The sequence below is a fragment of the Salarias fasciatus genome, chromosome 4 (genome assembly GCF_902148845.1).
Source record: "Salarias fasciatus chromosome 4, fSalaFa1.1, whole genome shotgun sequence".
Lineage (NCBI taxonomy): Eukaryota > Metazoa > Chordata > Actinopteri > Blenniiformes > Blenniidae > Salarias > Salarias fasciatus.
In genome coordinates, this window is record NC_043748.1 from 1,129,097 (window position 1) to 1,142,049 (window position 12,953).

Here is a 12,953-nt window from a genome sequence, read left to right on the forward strand (position 1 = left end):
AGTTTCACTCTTCTCACCGATCCACTAGAGTCTGGTAGTGTTTCAACTATCTTCCCCATGACCCAGGAGTTGCGAGGGGAGGAACTGTCCACCAAGAGCACAACATCGCCTGCCATGAAGTTTCTTCTAGGCTTCAGCCATTTCTGTCGTTCCTGAAGAAGTGGAAGATACTCGTGTGTCCAGCGAGTCCAGAATAAGTCTGCGAGATATTGGACTTGTTTCCATCTTCTTCTTGTGTAGGTGTCCTCTTTGCTGAAGATGCCTGGAGGCAGGTTTGGTTGAGCCTTCAGAAGCAGTAAATGATTCGGTGTTAAAGGCTCGATGTCATTGGCATCATCTGAAACGCTTGTAAGTGACCTGCCATTGATTATACTTTCGACTTCACACATCATTGTATGGAGACAGTCGTCGTTCACTGATTGTTCTTTCAGTAGGGAATTGAGGATTCTTCGCGCAGTGCGAATTTGCCTTTCCCAAACCCCACCCTGATGGGAGGCAGCCGGGCTATTGAATATCCATCTTATTCCCTTTGGTTGCAGGGTTCTCTCAATTCTGCCATTATCCAACTCTTGGATGGCTTCTCTTAGTTCTCGTTCAGCCGCCACAAAATTTGTGCCATTGTCTGACCTGATGGTGGTAACTTGACCTCTCCTACAAATAAAACGACGAATAGCGTTGATGCAGGAGTCTGTGTCGAGGCTGTCAGCAACTTCAATGTGTACGGCGCGGAGAGTGAGACAAGTGAACATTACCCCATATCTCTTGACAGTACCCCGGCCCCGTTTGACCTCAAACGGGCCGAAGTAATCAACGCCGGTGTTCGTGAAAGGAGGTAGGTCAGGTAGGAGACGATCTTTTGGTAAGCTCGCCATCTTTTGCTCACCAACTTTGCCAGTCATCCTACGGCACACCGTGCATCGATTGATGAGTTTTCTGATTGCAGAATTGGCTTGTGGGATCCAATATTTCTGTCTCATTTTTGCCAACACATAATTACGTCCACAGTGGCCTGTTCTTTGATGTATGTCCTTCAAGATCAAAGTGGCAACTTTGCTGATTTTGGGAAGAATTGCTGGATGTTTGGCACTTTCTGGCATAGCAGACTTGTTAAGTCTTCCTCCTACTCTTAAGATGTCATCTTGGAGAGTTGGATCAAGTTTATACAGCACACTTTTGCGACTGAGCTGACTTCCTTTTCTCAGAACGTTGATTTCCTCCTCAAAGTGCTGTCTTTGACTGAACTGTATGATTTGTGCTTCAGCAGCATCCAGATCATCCAAGGTGAGGGATTTCTTTCCGGTTTGAAATTTCTTCATATGTTGTTGCAGCTTTTTTCTTTGCTTTTCAGGGTCATTTTCAGTTTGGCTGATTGCTCTTAACGCTTCCTTGCGTTCTTTTTTACGTTTCTTCAGAGCATCCTTTACCTTTACAATCCAAGCCACTGATTGTTTCAATTTGTTCCAATCAGAGTGATAGGTCAGTAGCTGGTTCATTGGTGTCATACTTTCTTCAACTTTGATTGCGTGGACAGCGACTGTGGTCTTGACCTCTTGATCATCTTCAAGACTTTCCTTCTTTCGCCCAGGCTGTTCCGGCCAGTCTTTCTCATTCAGGAGAAAATCCGGTCCATTTATCCATGTTCCTCCTTCGATCAAACTCTTTGCCTTCAGGCCTCTGCTGGCTTGATCTGCAGGATTTTCAGTTGTTCTGACGTACATCCATTGTAAGGGCTCGGTTGCTTCTCGGATCAAAGATATTCTGTTAGCAACAAAGGTTTTGAAACGTGCCGTTTCGCTGTCGATGTATCTGAGCACCGTAGTGCTGTCTGTCCAGAAGACAGATTGTTGCAGTGGAATTTGCAGTTCTTGGTGCAACATCTTGTCGACCTTCACTGCGACAACCGCCGCGGTCAACTCAAGCCTGGGGATCATGACTCGCTTCAGTGGGGACACTCTTGATTTTCCCATGAGGAAAGCACAATGTTTCTCCCCATGCTCATTCTCCATCAGTATGTAAGACACAATGCCGTAGGCATACTCTGAGGCATCCGAAAAATGATGTAACTGCGCTGCAGTAGTGCATCCAAAGTTAGTGGGTTTCAAAGATCTTTTCACATGGAAGTTGGAAAGATGAGAAACTTCTTTGAGCCATCTGCTCCACTCTTCAGCATGCTTTCCATCAATGTTTTCATCCCAGCCAAGATGTTCTTGACAGAGATCTTTCAACAAAAGCTTAGCAGGCAAGATAACCGGTGCCAGAAAGCCCAGTGGATCGTAGATGGAGTTAACAATCGACAAGATGCCTCTTCTGGTCACTGGCTTGTTTTGCAGCTTGATTTTGTACGTGAAAGTATCCGATTCTGTGTCCCACTGCACCCCGAGTGTCCTTTCCACTGGTAAAGTGTCACGTCGCAAATCCAGGTCTCTGACTTCAGTGGCTCTGTATTCTCCAGGGATTGACGTTAACACCATTCTGCTGTTGCTCATCCACTTTTTTAAGGTAAACCCTCCACTGCTGCACAAAGCTTGAAGATCCTTGACCAGTTTCACTGCGTCATCATCTGTGGCTACACTTTTCAGGCAGTCATCTACGTAGAAATTGTGCAGTACTGTCTGAACCGCATCTGGGGGTGCAGTGTCTCTGTGATCCTCCGCAGTTCTTCTCAGTGCGTACGAGGCTACACTTGGAGAAGAAGTGGCTCCAAAAAGGTGCACTGTCATCCGGAATTCCTCCATGGGCTCATCCAATCTGCCGTTAGGCCACCAAAGAAAACGGAGTAAGTCTGCATCATGTTCTGGCACATTAACCTGATAAAACATTGACTCAATGTCTGCCATTACTGCTACAGGTTCCTCTCGGAATCGGAGAAGGACACCAACTAATGTGTTGGTTAAATCAGGCCCCTGGAGCAACTCACTGTTCAGACACCGATCTTGATAGGTGGATGTGCAGTCAAATACCACCCGAAGCTTCTTTTTCTTTGGGTGGTAGACTCCATGGTGCGGTATATAGAACACCCTGTTGTCCTCTCGGGTCAGTTGATGCGTTGGAACCTGGACCGCGTAGCCCTTGGTGATGATTGCTTCCATGAAGTCCTTGTAATCTTTGAAGAATTCAGGATTCTTTTTGAATTTTTTGAGCAATGACGCTATGCGTTGCTCTGCCACACAGCGATTGTTAGGCATTTGGAGTTTCTCATTCCTGAGTGGCAATCCAATGCAGTAATGCCCATTCTCAAAAACTGTTGTCTTTTCCACAGATTGCAAAAACTGTTTGTCTTCCTGAGACCTCTCTTCCTTGTCATCATAGTTGCGTTCCGGGAAGTCAGTGTTGTACTGTTGGACCAACAGGTTCTCGATCTCCACCAATGAGATTCTGTTCACAGATTCATGAGGTGGCTCGTTCTCATTTTCATGTTTTCTTATAGGTCCATTCACGACCCAGCCAATGGCTGTTTTAACAGCATAAGGACCTCCATCTTGACCGTTAATGATGCGCCAAGGCTCCATTGCTCTTGAACAGTTAGCTCCAATTAGTAGGCCTACATCAGCATCTATCTCTGGCAAGCGTACTTCATGAAGGTAAGGCCACTGCTGGATATCTGACTGCTTGGGTATGTTTCCAGCATGAACAGGTATGCTGCTGTGTGTAAACACCTTGGGCAACTCAACATACATACTGTCCTCAAGCCCACACACTTCAAGCTCTGATAAAACAAAACTGTTCATGAGCTTCTGTTTGTTCGGTGCATCTTGACCCATGGTGCTGAGAAGTATCCTTGTTGGTTTCCCTTTCACATTCAATTTCCTTTGCAGGTCTTCCGTACAGAATGTTGCCGTGCTTCCCGGGTCCAGAAAGGCGTATGTATCTACATGCCGATCACTATTCTTCGATTTGACCTTCACCGGTACTATTGACAGCACACATTCAGCTTCTCCAGCCCCCGTGAGGCCGCAAGACTCTTGTGAGATGGGAACCTCGGCAGCTAGCTCCTCTTTAGGACTAGAACCATCACTCTTTCCTTGTGAGATGGAACTCTCATCCTTCTGTTTGTGCAGAATGTCAGGGTGCTTAAATCCACATTCTTTGCACTCCACTTTTCGTTTACATGATTTGCTGAGATGGCCAGGAATCAAACATGCAAAACATAGACCCTTTGATTTCAGAAATTCCACTCGGTCTTGATGGGGCTGACTTTTGATCTTACTGCATGAGGCAAGAGCGTGAGACTGCTGACAATACAAACACGGTTTATCAAAGGCGTTCGCCGCTTTACCACTGCTGACAGGTTTGACCTTGGCAGACCTTTCTTGAGGCTCTTTGGCTTCGGGAACAACATTGGTTGCAAAACTGCTTCCACGAACCTCCTTCTTTACAGGCTGCTTTCCTTTTTGGCTCATCTTTATTGCTGTGGTTGAGCGGCCATCTGAGATATCACCAAAAAGTGGATCTATTGCGATCTTAGCTTGTCGGTCTATGAAGTTCACCAAATCAGTAAATCTGGCCCTGTGACCACGTCGTTCCTTGAGGTCGAAAGCTTCTGTTCGCCAGCGTTCTTTCATTTGTAAGGCAGCTTGGATATCAGGGAGCGCAGATTGGTAGGATTATCCATCTCTTCTAAAAACTCAATGTCTTCCATAGAGTTACGACATCCTATCAAAAACATTGCCAAGGCGTTTAACGCTTTCCCATCATCTGCCTTCACTTGTGGCCAATTGAGTGCTTTCTCCATGTAGGCACTGGCAATTCGAAGCTCATCTCCATAATGCTTATGCAGAAGACGCTTCGCTTCTTTATACGAGGGGGTACCCAAAAAAAACCGGAATTTGGTCAGAAAACAATAATAATAATGAGTTCCGACTTCTGGCCGTCAGATGTGCTGCAGGTAAGCCTCATGCACATCTGTGAGAAATTTGAGCTCCGAGGGTGACACTGACGCCTGTCAGGAGCTATTTATAGCAACAGAGTGCAGAGGCGGTCTGCGATTTTTTCCAAAATGGCGACATTGACGGGGAAGCCAGAGCAGCGCGTAAACATTAAATTCTGCTTTCTGCTGGGAAAAAACAGCAGCAGAAACACTCACCTTGTTGCAGCAAGCCTACAAGGATGATGCTCTGGCGAAGAATCAGGTCCATAAGTGGTTCGGGTGGTTTAAAAAGGGCCAGATGTCCGCGCGTCGGGTGCGCTCAGCCGTAAAAACAATGCTGAGCTGCTTTTCCGCTGTCCAGGGTATCGTCCACAGCAAGTTTGTCCCTCCAGGTCAGACTGTAAACCAGGACTACTACATGGAAGTCCTCAGACGGCTCCGTGAGGAGGAAGCGGCCCGCGGAGTGGCGGAGTGGAGCCGGTTGATCCACCACCACAGAGCGCCAGCGGACACGGCGCTGCGCGTCACGCAGTTTCTGGTGAAGAATAAGATGAATCTCCTCTCCCATCCGCCTGATTCGCCAGATGGAGCCTCGAGTGACTTTTTCTTGTTCCCCAAGCTGAAGAAAGAGCTGAAGGGACAGCGGTTTGCAGATGTGGAGGAGGTGACAGAAAAATCGCAGCCGGCAAAAAATGGCACTTTTACGCACGGGTCTGACGACGCATTAGTGAAGCGGGAGACGCGGCTGGAGCGCTGCATGAATGCAGATGGGGATTATTTTGAAGGCGACGGTGGTGTTTTATTTTTAAATGTCATAAATAAAAAGTTATAATCAAATTCCGGTTTTTTTTGGGTACACCCTCGTAGCCCTTGCTTGGTACCATATGAGCACAACTACGCACGAGTTGTTGGGGCTCTCCATCTGTAAATTGTTCCAAGAAATATAGTTTGTCTTGGTCATTGTCTGTTTTCTGCTCTATGGCATGTTCAAATGCTCTCATGAAAGACTTGAACTGAAGCGCATCACCTTTGAACACAGAAACGTCCTTTGTCGGTAGCTGTGAAAGCTGTTGTTGCTTTACGAGCAATTCAGTAATTTCGTTCTGCTTTTGCATTACTGACACAATGTCATCACCTGTTTGTGTTCTAGGACTTTGGTTCGAGACTAGCTGTGACTGTTGTGGTGATTGTGAACGCTGCACTTGTCTTGATGCTTGAACACTCGTTGTAGCATGTTGCAGTGATGACATGCTAACTCTTTCTTTCTTTATGTTCCCACTTACTGATTTTCGCACTGACACATGACTACGTCTGCCATCTTCCAATGTTTCATACTCTTTAAGCACTTGAATTTTTGCTTGGCTTTCAGCTAATGCAGTCTCCAGTTCTAATTCTTCTTTTGCAGCTTTAATTCTAATTTCTTGCAATTCAAGCTCTTGTTTTTTCTTCAGCGCCGCCGCGCGTTTCAGTAGAGCTGCATGTTCTGCTTCTTGACGAGCTCGAGTGGTAGATACACTTGATGTGCTGGAGGTGTTACTGACATGAGAGTGAGCCTTTTCTCTATTGCTGTCCCCTATTTGTGAAGCACTGTCACTGGGCAAAACAGCATCTTGTTCATCTGTCACTTGTTCAGTAGGTTCCTTTAACTGCAAGTTTTCTTTCTCTGTGGAATCATACACCTCTGCCAGCCATCTGTCAATTGTCTTCATGAAGCCTGTTATATGATCCATTTTAGGCTCATACCAATTTTTTTGGTCAAGAATTTTTTCCTCTTCAGACAAAAGACGGCAAACTTCACTATTGAGCCTATTGAATTCGCGTAGAGACTGTGCAAAATCACTCTCCATCTTAAGCTTCACTATTTCCACATTTTGAGCATCACACTTCAATGCCTCCATCACCTTAATGTGACTGCTTAGAGTTGCTAACATTCGTTTCCTCAACGATATGAAACGCTGGAATCTTTCCTCCACACCCTTCTGGGTTAACTTGCGTGATCTCCCCTGCTCCAATCCATCCCCTTCACACGTGTCATCTCCATCAGCCATCCTATTAATTGCAGAGTAATTGTGCAGTATGCAGGCACATAGTTTAAAGCACTTCCTTCAAAGTCGCCTTTCCTCTATAACTGCGTGCAAACAAACTGTCCAAAACCACAAAAAGCTCCACATTGACCGAATCAAGTACAGATATGCACACGTGAATCCTCAGCAATTAACTGAATCCACAGAACTTTGCCGATAGTTTTTTTTTTTTTTTTTTTTTTTAAGCTCCGTCATTCACCAGGGGGACGTCTTTTCTTCACAATATTTAAAGGTAAAGAAGGCTTTTCCGTTACCTTTTCCAGGGGAGTAATTCCAAAGAGTTATCCTTTTGATCCCATTTTCTCTCTGTGAGGCGCAAGCTTCTTCTTTTTCCTTTTTTTTCCGCTGCTTAATCCAATAAATCCAGGCAGCGAGGCTCCATTAGCGAGTTTTTTGACTTAATGTAGTGGCACTCTGTGACTTCAAAGTTCGTTGTACCACCTTTGCAGCTTGTCTAACAACCAGTATTTGAATCACTCGACTGAAACCAAGTCTTCTTTTAAGATGTTTTACTCGAAAACTTAAAGCATACAAAAAAAAAATAAGGCTCGTTACAGACGGTCAAAAAACTGTGTTGCTTCCATCAGTTACAGCTGCAATCTGAAGTACATGCAGGCAGTATCAAATGACGTAATACGTAATGAAAGCCAAAATCACATTTCACAATAAATTTCTCTTTCTATATTAATTAAATTATGCATTCTTTGACACATCACAATCATCATGAATTTCTTAAAAATGAAATGAAGCATTTTTTAAACATTTTAAATCTCGGGACAAACTTCCGGTATGACGTGGGCGGAGTAGTAGACGCGCGTCTGGCTCGCTCCCACAACCGCTCTTTCATTTCCATTTAAAACCTCGTTACTTTAACGGATAAGTGCTGGCATTAGTAAATCGTTAGTGCTTACTGCAGATCCATTTGAAAATGCCTAAGGGAAAACCGTCGGAAAAAAACTTGGATTCCGTGTCTTCACCTCCCGCTAACATAACCATGGCGGACATTAGCTCACTGCTAAACGAACACAGAGAGGCGTTGTCGGCGGAGTTCAAGTTATCGTTTGAATCCCTGGCAACATCGCTGGACAGCATTCACAGCATGGTTAAGGATCACGGGCAACGCATCACCACCCTGGAAACCAGTGCTGCTGAGACCGATGCACGTATCAGAGAACTCGAGGACGCTTGTGCAGCCTTGAAAAAAGACAACGAAACATCCAAAGCTAAATTAGCGGACTTGGAGGGACGCAGCAGACGTCTGAACCTCCGGATTATTGGTCTACCTGAATCAATTGAGGGCCCGCGTCCATCCGAGTTCTTCTCTCAGCTTCTCGTCGATGTCCTTGGCAAGGACATACTTCCCTCTCCTCCTGAACTGGATCGAGCGCACCGGTCCCTCGCACCAAAACCCGCAGCAGGGGAGAGACCACGACCTGTCATCCTGCGTTTCCACCGCTTCAAAGTGAAAGACCTGGTGATACGCGAGGCCCGCAAGCGGAGCGACCTGGTGTACAAAGACCACAAGATCCGCTTCTATGAGGATTACTGCCCCGACGTGTTAAAACAGAGGTCAGAATATAAGAGCTGCATGTCTGAGCTGTACAAGCGCGGATACAAGCCTTCTCTCCTGTATCCTGCCAAACTTCACATCAAGCTGCCCAGCGGGGACATCAAGTGGCTCCGGTCGGCTACAGAAGCTGACAAGTTTGTGCAGGACTTGATCAAGAACTCGTAAGCACTCGTCTATGTTCTTTACTGTCTTTGCAGCATTTATATCTCTGTTTTATCTCTCCCTGTTTGCTGTGCTAAAACGTCCAAACCTGTTTATCTTTTATTTCAATAATGCGTCATTCGATTCTCTATCTTTCTCCACTTCAGTGCTTTTTGAAGCCTAAAATTAATTTTAATTAATTTAGTCTGAATGACTGTTGGCAAGTTGGAGATCATAAGAATTTTTTTTTCTTTTCTTCTTAAGTATGTATATCTATTAATAGATACAGCAGACGATTAGATTATTGACTCTCCTTTTTTTTTTTTTTTTTTTTTTTTTTTCTTTTTAGTCTGTTTGATGTTTTTGTTTTTTTTTTCTCTTTTCTTCTTCCTACCAAGTTTTATCTCTCTCCACTTTTTTTTTCTTTCTCTTTTTATGTTTGGTAGGTAACTGCAAAGGTTTGACGTCTTGAGATTAGTTTATTAACCTGAGTGATTCCGTTAATGCCAGATACTTAATTCTTCATAACTCATCTTAGTTAGTTTAAGAGGTTGATTTATGGCTCCTAATGGGGTTTTTTTTTTTTTTTTTTTTTTTTTTTTTCCTTTTTTTCATGGTAGTGGTGAAGGAGCAATAGGAGTAAGGAAGCAATAAGAGATGCTGATCAGTGTATCAGAGTGTCTACTACTGGGGTTCTTAGTAGTAGCTAAGGGGTTGATTTGGGGTGTATTGTTATTTTTGTGTTTTTTTGTGTTTCTTTTTTCTTTCTCTTTAAGTGCACTGTTTTGTTTTTTGTTTGCTTTGTTTTTTTTTTGTCTTTTTTTTCTATTCAGGTCATCTACTTTGTTACCCATGTGCTTTTTCATTTCCATTTTTACCATTTTGAACTCGGCAATATGCGTTCTGTGTTGCTCTTATACTATCAGTCACTATATAAGGGTTGCCAGCCGCTGGGGCAGGCACAGAATGGAGTACTCACTTAGTTCTCAAAGTATCTCTTCATGTTAAGCTCTAACCTTGATCTCAAAGTATTTCTTCATGTTAAGCTCTAACCTTACTACTGCACCTAGTGGTGCATTAAGATTCATTAGTTGGAATGTGAAAGGTTTAAATTCAACTGCTAAATGTTGTAACGTTATCAACCATCTAAAACATTTAAACACTAGAATCGCTTTCCTGCAGGAGACACATCTTAAACCCTCTGATCACTCAAAACTTCGTAGAGGGTGGGTGGGCCAGCTCTTCCACTCGTCATTTTCAAGTAAAGCTAGAGGGGCTGCAATTCTTATTCATAAGTCAGTACCCTTCTCTGTATCCCAAATTATTTCAGATCCCAATGGGCGCTTTATTATCGTAACTGGTAAAATTTGTGGCAATAACTTGACATTGGCAAATGTATATGGTCCAAACTGGGACAATGAAGATTTTTTCAAGAAGTTATTTATCTCTCTCCCTGATTTGAATTCTAGTCGGCTCATTTTGGGCGGGGACTTCAACTGCTGTTTAGATCCATCAATTGACCGATCATCTAATAGGCCCGCTACTCTGTCTAAATCTTCTAAAACTATCCAGCTGTTTATGGATCAATATGCAGTTTCTGATGTCTGGCGCTTTTTTAATCCTACTTCCAGACAGTTCTCTTTTTTTTCTCCTGTACACAGATCTTTCTCCCGTATAGATTTTTTCCTTATAGATAACACATTATTATCCTCTGTTAGATCATGCACCTATACTCCTATTGTAATTTCAGACCATGCAGCCGTAATCTTAGATATTTCTTTACCTGGCCGATCCTTATCTCGCTTACCTTGGCGTCTTAATCCACTTTTACTTAATGATCCGGATTTCATTAAAACAATTAACAGTCGCATTGATCTTTTTACCACTACTAATCTTAATTCAGATATCTCTGCATCAATAATTTGGGAAACATGCAAAGCCTTCCTACGTGGAGAAATAATTTCGTACTCTGCCTACCAGAGGAGGATTATCATTGAAAAAAGAGCTAGTCTCCTCAATGAACTGTCAGAATTGCAGATTAAATGTACAGAGTCGCGTGATGCAAATCTCATCAACGAATTGCTTATAAAAAGGGCTGAGTTTGATGTTTTGGCATCATGTGAAACATCAAAGCTACTGTTAAAATCCCGCTATAAATTTTATGAGTCTGGCGATAAGCCTAGTAAAGTACTTGCCCACCAAATCCGTCAATCTGCTTCATCCTCATACATCAGTCAAATAGATTCTACAGTGGGTACAACCTTAAATCCACAATGCATCAATGATGAGTTTAAAAACTTTTATGCTTCATTATATACATCTGAGAGTTCATCGGAGAAAATAGATTACATAAACTTTTTCACAGAACTGAATATTCCTACCATCGACTCTGTCACTTCTGCCCAATTAGATGAACCATTGACAGTCGAAGAAATCAAAAATGCCTTAAAAACAATGCAGAATGGTAAAAGCCCGGGTCCGGACGGTTTCCCTGTTGAATTTTTTAAGACATTCGCTGATAAACTGTCTCCACTTTTATTAGATATGTTTAATGAGTCACTACTTGCTGGTACACTCCCCCCAACAGTACGACAGGCCATTATTACTTTAATTTTAAAAAAGGACAAAGATCCTCTCCAATGCAGCAACTATCGCCCCATTTCTCTGCTCGGTGCAGATATAAAGTTATTAGCTAAGGTACTAGCAAAGCGCTTAGAGAAGGTCCTAACCAAAATAATTTCTACAGATCAAACAGGGTTTATTAAGGATAGACACTCTTTCAACAATATCAGAAGGCTTTTTGACATATTATATTCATCCTCATCTTCTAACATGCCTGAGATGGTTATCTCAATGGATGCCGAAAAGGCCTTTGACCGAGTTGAGTGGTCCTATTTATTCTATACATTGAAGAAGTTTGGGTTTGGTAACCACTTTATATCATGGATTAAGTTGTTATATTCATCTCCTCTTGCTTGTGTACGTACAAACAATGATTTTTCTAGCTACTTCCCCCTTAATCGTGGCACCCGGCAGGGTTGTCCTCTTTCTCCGCTTTTATTTGCAATTGCAATTGAACCTCTGGCGATAGCACTTAGAACCAGTCAAATATATGGGATTTCAAGAGGGGGTATTGAACATAGGCTGGCCCTGTATGCTGATGATCTTTTATTATTTATCTCTGACCCTGAGAATTCTATCCCCTTGCTGTTAGTTTTACTGAAGAGATTCGGAAAGATTTCAGGGTATAAATTAAATTTCCATAAAAGCGAACTTTTACCTGTTAATGATTTGGCTTTATCCTATCCCATTTCAAAACTACCATTTAAGGTGTCTCCAGAAAAAATTAAATACCTTGGTATCTGTGTTACAAAGAACTTCTCAGATATGTTTAAATGTAACTTTGCTCCTTTGCTGACTCAAGTCAATCAAGATCTCCAACGTTGGTCTCTTCTTCCTCTCTCTCTTGCTGGCAGGATAAACTGTGTCAAGATGAATGTTCTCCCCAAATTTCTATATCTCTTCCAGTGTATACCAGTTTTCATTCCAAAAACTTTCTTCCAATCACTAGATAGCCTGATTTCTCAGTTTATATGGAATAAACAAACCCCCAGAATTAAAAAGCATATTCTACAACAAAATAAAGATTCTGGAGGTTTAGCCCTGCCAAATTTCTTATTGTATTACTGGGCTACGAACATCCGAACATTATTATTCTGGGCTAATGGAAAGAACCGGCCCCCACCGTGGTTTCAGATTGAACGATCTTCGTGTGATTCATCATCCCTGTTGTCACTCTTGTGTCTTCCCCTCTCAGCTCAGCCAATAGCCTACACCAACAATATGGTAGTAAAAAACAGTCTCAAGATCTGGACCCAGGCTAGGCGTCACCTTGGACTTCAAGCATTGCCCCTCCTAACCCCCCTACATGCCAACCCCTTGTTTTCTCCTTCCGTTTTGGATCAATCTTTCGCATCCTGGGTGGACCATGGGATCGTCTCTATTAAGCATCTCTACATTAATGGAACCTTTGCCTCATTTGACCAGTTAGCTTGCACATTTAACCTACCAAGAACTGACTTTTTTAAATATCTGCAAGCCCGAAACTTTGTCCGTAGTAATTTTCCTGGTTTTCCTGCTGCCCCTACAAATACTCTGATTGACATTCTTTTTGATATTAATCCTGTTCACAAGGGTACAATTTCCAAGTTGTATAATACTCTCTTTGAATACAAACCTTCAGCTTATGATAAACTACGCTCTCAGTGGTCCGAAGATCTGAGTATAGAAA